This window comes from Lepidothrix coronata, unplaced genomic scaffold (assembly GCF_001604755.1).
Source record: "Lepidothrix coronata isolate B3197 unplaced genomic scaffold, Lepidothrix_coronata-1.0 Scaffold63, whole genome shotgun sequence".
Lineage (NCBI taxonomy): Eukaryota > Metazoa > Chordata > Aves > Passeriformes > Pipridae > Lepidothrix > Lepidothrix coronata.
Window position 1 is genome coordinate 4,354,954 of NW_016690243.1, and position 8,864 is coordinate 4,363,817.

Genomic DNA, 8,864 nt, shown 5'->3' on the forward strand with positions numbered 1-8,864 from the left:
TAAAGAAAAAAAAAAGCCAAAATACTTCCAGTGTGATGTTGTTCCTTTATATTTTATGTCTGTCGAGTGCTTTCACTTCAGGCCATCTCTGAGAAACTGAAAGCTTTTCATCATGCATTGTGCAGGGCTCAGCACACTGCAGCCTCTCAGGTAAACATCATCTCTTTTCAAACCAATGCATTTGCAGCAGGTGCCTCATAATTCAACTTAAAACAAATACTGCTAAAAAAGAGGTTAGTTTCCTGAACCAAATATATCCAGCATGTGTTAGATCACAGCTGTGGGGTTGCTGCTCTCTTTTGTCAGTGACTGGTATGAGTTGGTCACTGGTATGAGGTGCTGTCCCTGTGGCACTCCCAGAAAGCAGCATCACTGCCACACAGTTCCTGATGCATGGACACTTGGTTGTTCTACAAAAGGTCCCTGCTGGCACCGAACACTTCAGCTGCTGCACACAGGCAGCAGATCCTCTCTTCCTCCACATCAGAGTTGTAGCCACTTCATATTAGTAGTCATTCTGTCCCATCAGGCCTTTAAAAAGTCAAAGCACACAGAAAAAGATAGTTCTCCTTCCTTCTGGAGATAATGAGGAAGAAGACTTAGATCATTATTACCAGTCAGGACACAATGCCTTTGCTCTCCTCCCTCACAATAGCTCATTGTAAAGAAGAAGCTCTTGCAGCCAGGCCTCAGAAAACAATACTCCATGGTCACAACAGCTCAAAGTCACTAAAAGCATTAGAAAGGACAATTTTTCAGGTGCCCAAAATATTTTTAAATGTTTGGTTTCCAGTTGGGCTTATAATGGGACATGCCAACTCTGAAGGCATTGTGAAAGACTGTCAAGAGGCCCCTCTGCAGAAGGTCCCCATTGCAAAAGCACTTCAGAGATGTGGAGTTCCCATAACAAGTAAAATTCATCTCACAGTATATACCTTGTTCCAGTAACCTTTGCTATGAAGAGCATCCTTGATAGACCTGGTACCAAGTGCCCAGCTGACAGATAGGGATGTTTGTGAAATAGGCAGACAGCTATTTTTAGCAGAGAGCTGGTGCCAAGACTTCTCCTTTCTGCCCGGGACAGTTCTTCAAAAGAAGACTCCCATGCCAACCTTCTGTCCCACTGTACAATGAGACAACAAAGTTCCCAAGCCAGATCCAGTGTTGGGCTGAGGGGTGTTAGGCCAGGTACTCAGATGTGTGTGGAAGGGATTGTGTTTCTTGAGCAAGCCAAAGGATCAGCAATCAACATGGGCGCTGCTCTGCTAAGCCTACAAGACAGTTGTGTGACTTTGGTTGTAACCATGGGGTGACATGGGGAAGGTAGGTTGCTATTCAAAATTTAGTTTTCTATTGTGTGAGAGGGCACCCTTCTGCTGGTGGTGGAAAAACCTAATTGGCCTTGATACGTGCCTGTGCAGCCATGCACAGAGATCTGCTGTCTGTGACTCTACGAAAGCATGCCTCATGGAGGGGGCACAGAATACGTGCTGGCAGCCTGAAATCACTGCAGAGCATGTGAGGTGATCTGACTGGTCGTGTGAAAGTCCTGTTCCTCGAGGAACATAGGTCCTCTGGACTTGAGCTGAGTCTTTCCCAGAGGCCTAAAGCATTATGGATGCAGCCAGAGGCATGTTAAGGGAAGACAATGAAGAATTCTGAACTTACACAAAGCAGAGCCAAAACCTGTTCAAAGTAGCAAAGAGAACTTTCTAATTAGGTGCTCAGAAGTATGTATTTTTTTACAATGACAGTTTCTAGACAGCTTTTCTTCCCTAGTTACCTAAAAAGAAATGAGAATAAAGAGCTTCCTCAGAAGGTAAGTCACCCTGTCAGACTATATTTGTAAAAACAAACACACTGCATCTCATAAACCCCTTTCCACAACAGTAAACAGCAGATTAGAAAATGATTGAATACAGTTGATTTTCTAATCTGATGCAGACAGGCTCAAATAGATTTATAGATATAACACTGCAGCCTTCCGTTAGTTTGAATTAAACAATAACTGCTACAGCTAGTCTATGTTTTAGTGTTAGCCTCTGGTCTACAGTCACTGCTGTGAAGGTCAACAAATCAGATCACATAAGGCTCAATGTTAGTGTCTTACATCTTTGAACTTTTACTCAGGTATATGTGTTAGAGCTGTGTATCATCTCTAAGCATCTGCCTCTACAGTCCCAATAAAACAAGATGGTGGCAAGTAGTCGGCCATGCACTCAGCTGCACCTACCCTTCCACGACACTGCAAAGAGACCTAGGATTTCATAGTTTTGTTCAGATAAGTCATCTTGCCTTATTCTCATTTGGCTTTAAAGGTCTAGAACAATAGCTGTCGTGAATCCGGGTCTAGGTTTACTTCCTTAGGGACAAAAGGTATGATGGCATTTCTGTAGGAGTTCTGACCCGAGTACCATTTCAATATGTTCCCTTTTTCTTTCCTAGAATAGATCAATTTTTTTCTATGTCATTGTTCCCCATTCTGAAGAACTCCTATTTTTTTTAGCTCTGCCTTGTAGAAGTTGTCTGACTTCTGACACCCTGTACCTCTAATGCTGTGTTGTAAAGTAGTATTTAATAATCACGTGTCTAATTTTGAAACTTAATGCTGTTGTTACAAACAATTGCTAAATGGCTTATAGAACAGCCCTTGTGCTCATCTATTTCTCTGTTTATTTCTGGACAAGAGTGTACTTGCCTAAAATAACTCTCTTCATGTTCATTCTTGAATTTATGCTATAGAACACAGAATGATAAAAGTGTTATAGAAAAAAAAAAGCAATAGTCTTGTCTCTCCTGCTTTAAAAATGTCAGTGTTACAGCATTTCTAACCTTTGAGCAGAGCACAAATGTTTCTCAGAACAACAGATGATCAGAGAAATAAGAAAATCATTATTACATAGCTAAAATAGCAGAAAATCATACATAGATGGTGCCAAGAGATTTATTTTGATGGTAGAAGGTTCCTCACTAATCACAAGAACAAAAAGCAACTTCATAACATAAGTGGATGTTAGCAGAAAAAACAAAGTTTGATGTCAAAGGTAATATATATACCATGTTTTTGAAGAGAAATCTAGATGACAGATGAATCTATTGAGCTTGAAGTCACAGATTGAAACAGTAAGCCCCAAATTCATTTGTGTATTGATTACAGATACTCATATATCAAATAAGCAAATTACTATTGAATGTGCTAAATAAAATGGTTATTCAGCATATTTAAATATGTGAGGGAACTCAGAAAAACTGTTTCTGTGATCCATGGTAGTGGAAATAATGAACGCATGCATGCACATATACAGAAAAAAACCTGGATGTATCCACAACCAGTTAGGAGTACTCCCTGGAGTAAGGAGTAGAGGCATTCTCCTGACCCCATTTACAGACCGTATCAGATTAAAAAATCATGGAATCAGTCCCATAGATCCAGAGGTCTCTGCTGCCTCTCCTAAGGTTATCCCACATTGTCTCCAGCTGTAGGCATCAGAGCCTGCCAGCTACACCTGTGAGGGCTGGTGCCGGTCAACAGACCATTTTAATTGTCACCAGTTGGGACTTCCAGCACCAAGGAGCAACAAAACTGCAATGCTTTACCTTTTTCGGTTTGCTTCCTCTCTGTCTTATTATTAAAGTCATAGAATCATGGAATATTCTGAGTTGGAAGGGACCCAAAAGGATCATCAAGTTCACCTCCTGGCACTGCACAGGACAACCCCAAGAATCCCACCATGTGCCTCAGAACATTGTCCAAACTCTTCTTGAACTCAAACAGGCTTGGTGTTGTGACCACTTCCCTGGGGAGCCTGTTCCAGTGCCCAACCACCCTCTGGGTGAGGAGCCCTTTCCTCATATCAAGTCTATTCCTTCATGTTTTTCCCTCTGGTCCTATTACTGATCACCAGAGAGAAGAGATCAGTTACCACCCCTCTGTTTCCCCTCGTGAGGAAGCTGTAGACTGCAATGAGGTCTCCCCTCAGTCTCCTCTTCTCTAGGCTGAATAAACCAAGTGATCTCAGCTGCTTCTTGTAGGGCTTCCCCTCTAGACCATTCTTCATCTCTGTGGCCCTTCTTTCTACACTCTCTAATAGCTTTATATCCTTCTTAAATTGCAGCGTGCAAAACTGCACACAATACTCAAGGTGAGGCCGCACCAGCACAGAGTCAAGTGGGACAATCACCTCCCTCAACTGGCTGGCAATGAAACAAAAAAAAAAAAATTCAGTTGGTATTAGTCATTTTGAGTAAATCAGGGAAACCTCTTTGCACCACTCTTGGTGACTGAGGAATCATCACACAGTCTGTGCTCTGTTACTTCAGCCATCTGATTCCAGGGCACATAGCTGGTAACTACACTAATTTACTTCTGCAAGTTTTCAAAATACTCAAGGGAACTCCTGAGCTGGGGAAACTGCTCGAATTTTTTAGCAGGCAGCATCACAGCAAACAGGTAAGCAATTTCTGGCACCAGAGGAGATGAATGATTATGATTTAAATATGAGCCCTGCCTGAGCACTTTGGAAGGAGCGAAGGTAGTTATAGAATGAAAGACTTACAATCTTAGGAACACAAATTGGAAAAGGGCTCACTTCCAGTGAGAGGAATGTGTGAACACCAGGGATCATACATCATTAACTACAGTTTTTCATGTATTTGAGTGACATACAGCATAGACGTGGAAGATACCCAAACGTCATGATAATTTCTGTATGTGATACTTGCTCTTCCGGCAAAGTGTAAATAGTGACAGAGTTATTTCCAGTATTCTTTAGAAATTGTGTAACTTTCCTCCAGTTTGAAAATGAGATGCTCTTGCCAGAAAAGAATGGAAAAATAATGAATCTCAGGGCTTATGCACAAAGATCAGGGAGCTGGGGGAGATCAAGCACAAGAGGACATAGTAAAGCTTGCAGGTGCTGTACTGAGGAGTGCTACAAAAGTATACCATGAATTGGAAATGATCAAAATACAGAAACACAAGCAAAAGCTGATCTGCTAGAGACAGAATAGTAAAACTAAACAGATCTGCTTGCTGTTTATCTACGAAATTCATTGCACCTCAACTTAATCTCAAAAGCATGTGGAAATTATTTCCAACAGTATGTCACCAGATAGCTTTTGGAAAATATTGGCATCTTTTAATTTTAAAGTTCCTTTCTTTTGTTAAATCTGTGCAATCACACATCTTGTGATGCACAAATGCACTGGGTTTAATTAATTTGTTCCATAACAAACATTTTCAGCAATTTTTTTTCCAAGTAGTTTGAAGTATTTGATTCATCTGGGGCAGATTTCTTGAACCCTTCTAAATTTCCAATTCATACCTGGAGGTCCACACAACTAGAACATTCTCGGGGGATCTTTTCTCCTCTTCCAGATTTCCCAAAAGGCTGGTGATTAGCTGTTCCCGTGATCATCAATCACATCTTCTAGCACCATTTGGTGCTTGGACTGTGACCCTAGGATTTATTAACTACCTCAGTCCAGTTAAAATTGAGAGTACTCACACACAGAATTGCAGTACATGGTAACTAGGTGATGGGCTGTACAAGGATTGCTTTTCCTCATATCCTGGGTGTTTTCCCTGTGTGAATTGTACACTTGCAGGGTAAGAAATTGTTTTATTCTATGGTATTTTGGACTACCATAAATAAACCATGAAGCGTGAAACCTTTCATTTAAAGTAATTATAGTTTTCTGGACCTTTAAAAATACATTATTATCCTGATATGGTGACCAATAGATGGAAATATGTTTGGTAATGCAGAAAAAAATAAAGTTGATTCTTCACTGTTGTCTGCTTCAGAAAGCTCCAAGGACCATGAAGTTATGTCTCTCTGCTAGGAACCCAGTAGAGCCAGTCAATTTATCTAGAGATTTTCTCACTGCTCAAGAAATCCAAACACAAGACATTAGGGCAATTGTGTGTTTGTAATTTAAAACTAATTTCATCCTCAGAAGGTCCAGCAGACTTAGAGAACAAGGTGTATCCTAAGCAAGCAGACTAGAAAAGCCCTTTAGGCATTTTTGTAGTTCAAGACTAAAGGATAACTTCAAAAGGACTTAATTGAAATAATTTTTCACCAAAGTTTTCCTCTCCTTCTGCTAAGTTTCCCAAGCAAAACCTTTCCTTTATTCTAAGCCTTTCTACATGTGATCAAAATTTATATTCATACATTGGGAAAAAGGCCTTACTTTTTCAATGACTTTGTTCTTTTTCTCTGTCATCATAAAAGACTTCAGTACATGCTTAGTTTTTGTGAATGTGTGTGAAAATCATAAAGTCCATTCACATTATAGATATGTATAATAAATAAATGCATGACTATTGGGTAGATTGGAATAAAGTTTCACTAAAGCAAGAGTTATAGCTCTAATAGCTATTATTAGGCTTTTCCAATCCTGGCATTGTTTCCTAGCTCATTTCCATAATGGAAAACACCCCACTGAAGACAAACTCAACCTATGAGACACTTGGCTGAAGGATGAGACACATTAAATCATAATGTCAAGCTTGATACTAAGCTCCTGTTTTTGAAAATGGAGTTGCTTAGTATTCGGCACTTTAGAAGTCCCTTGGACAAATTGCCTGATGTCTGTAGGCTTTTGATCTGTGTGGAGTAGTTTTTCAAGAACCTTGAACTATGAAATAGGGTTGTAAGAAGTTTTTAATTGTCTCGGCCAATCTCTTCTAATGGAAAAATGGGAACTCTAATCATGCACACAAAAAGTGTTTGGTGTTTCCAGACAGTTTAATCTGCCATGTGTGAAGGACTGCCTTCCCTTATTTATATATCAGATAAACCACTGGTCCTGGTGAAATTAATGTCAATTTTCCACTGACTTTGTGGAATCACAGAATATGATGAGTTGGAAGGGACCCATAAGGATCATCAAGTCCAACTCCTGGCCCTGCACAGGACCGTCCCCAAAAGTCACACCAAGTGCCCGAGTGCATTGTCCAATGAACTCCGTCAGATTTGGTGCTGTGACCATTTCCCTGGAGATCCTGTTCCAGTGCCCAACCACCCTCTGGGTGAAGAACTTTTTTCTAACATCCAACCTAAACCGCCCCTAATACAACTTCAGGACATTCCCTCAGGTTCTGTCACTGGTCACCACAGAGAAAAGACCAGTGCCTGCCCCTCCCCTTCCTCTCACAAGGAAGTTGTGACTGCAGTGAAGTCTCCCCTCAGTCTCCTCCAGGCTGAACAAAGTGACCTCAGTCGCTCCTCATATGGCTTCCCCTCAAGGCCTTTCACCATATTCGTTGCCCTCTTTTGGATGCTCTCCAATAGCTGAATATCTTATATTGCAGTGCTCAAAACTGCACAAAATATTCAATGTGAGGCCACACCAGTGCAGAGCAGAGTGGGACAATCCCCTCCCTCGACCGGCTGGCGATGCCTTTTTTGATGCCCCCCAGGACACGGTTGGCCCTCCTGGCTGCCAGAGCACTGCTGACTCATATTCAACTTACCATTGACCAGGACCCCCAGGTCCCTTTCTGTGACACTGCTTTCCAGCATCTCAATCCCCAGTCTGTATGTACATCCAGGTTATCTTGAACCATTTTATCATGTTGAACACATCTGTCAAAAACAGATGTAGTTGCTGTAATATACCAGAGATTTTACTAAATATAAATTTTGTATAATTTTTTCTCTCTGAAGTTTCTGAAAACTTCTAACTTTTTATCTGGACATGGAGAAAAGTACTGTCATCTGCATATGTTGGTATCTGTGAATGTTTCAAGAAGTTCATCTCTCTCTTATATCTGAAAACCTTTGTCAGAGAAATCTGTCTGTTTGATTAAACTTGACAGAAAACCAAGCTGATGGTACTATCTTCCTGTGATTAGAATTGTCCAGGGTGTGTGATGTGTGTTTAACTCCTTTTTCAGCCTTTGCTACTTAGCAGCTAAGAAATGGAGTATTCCAAAATAAAATGGTGCCGTACTCTCTCTTTTTGAAGGCATTTCACTTTCCACGGAACTATTAAATACTCACAGGCACAAGAGAGAATGCTCTAATCATTAGTCAAAATATAACCTAGATGGTCAAGCTATTGGGGAGAAGGGAGGCCAGTTACAAATCTAACAACAACAAAGACACAAAAAAACCAGTGAAGTATGTGCAGACATAGGGTTAAAACTCAAGTTTTCCCGTACACAGGCAACTATATCAAGCACAGTTTCCTTTTTTGTGTGAGATGTATTTTATGTGTGTAGTTTTATTTTCACCTCCGCGTGCTCCGAAGTTCCTCCTCTCCTCTCCCACGAGGGCACAATCCCTGCTGGCGGCTGCGGGTGCTCTAACTACTGGGGTATTACTCTGCTCTCCATTGCTGGCAAGATCCTGGCAAGAATACTCTTGAACAGATTAATACCTGCTGTAGCAGAAGAACTTCTTCCTGAAAGCCAGTGTGGTTTCAGAGCCAACAGGAGTACCATAGACATGGTATTTGTTCTCAGACAACTGCAAGAGAAGTGTAGGGAACAGAACAAAGGTCTCTATGTAACCTTTGTTGATCTCACCAAGGCTTTCGATACTGTGAGTAGAAAAGGTCTGTGGCAGATTTTGGAATGTTTAGGTTGTCCCCCCAAGTTCCTTAAAATGATCATCTCACTTCATGAGGATCAGCGTGGCCAAGTCAGATATGACGATGCACTTTCTGAGCCCTTTCTAATAACGAGTGGTGGGAAACAAGGCTGCGTTCTTGCAACAACCAAAGGGCCACGCAGACCTTGATGAAGAAGATGGTATCTACATTGGATATCATAGCGACGGAAACCTATTCAACCTAAGGTGACTGAAGGCCCACACTAAGACCTTAAACCATCTTGTCCGGGAGCTGCTTTATGC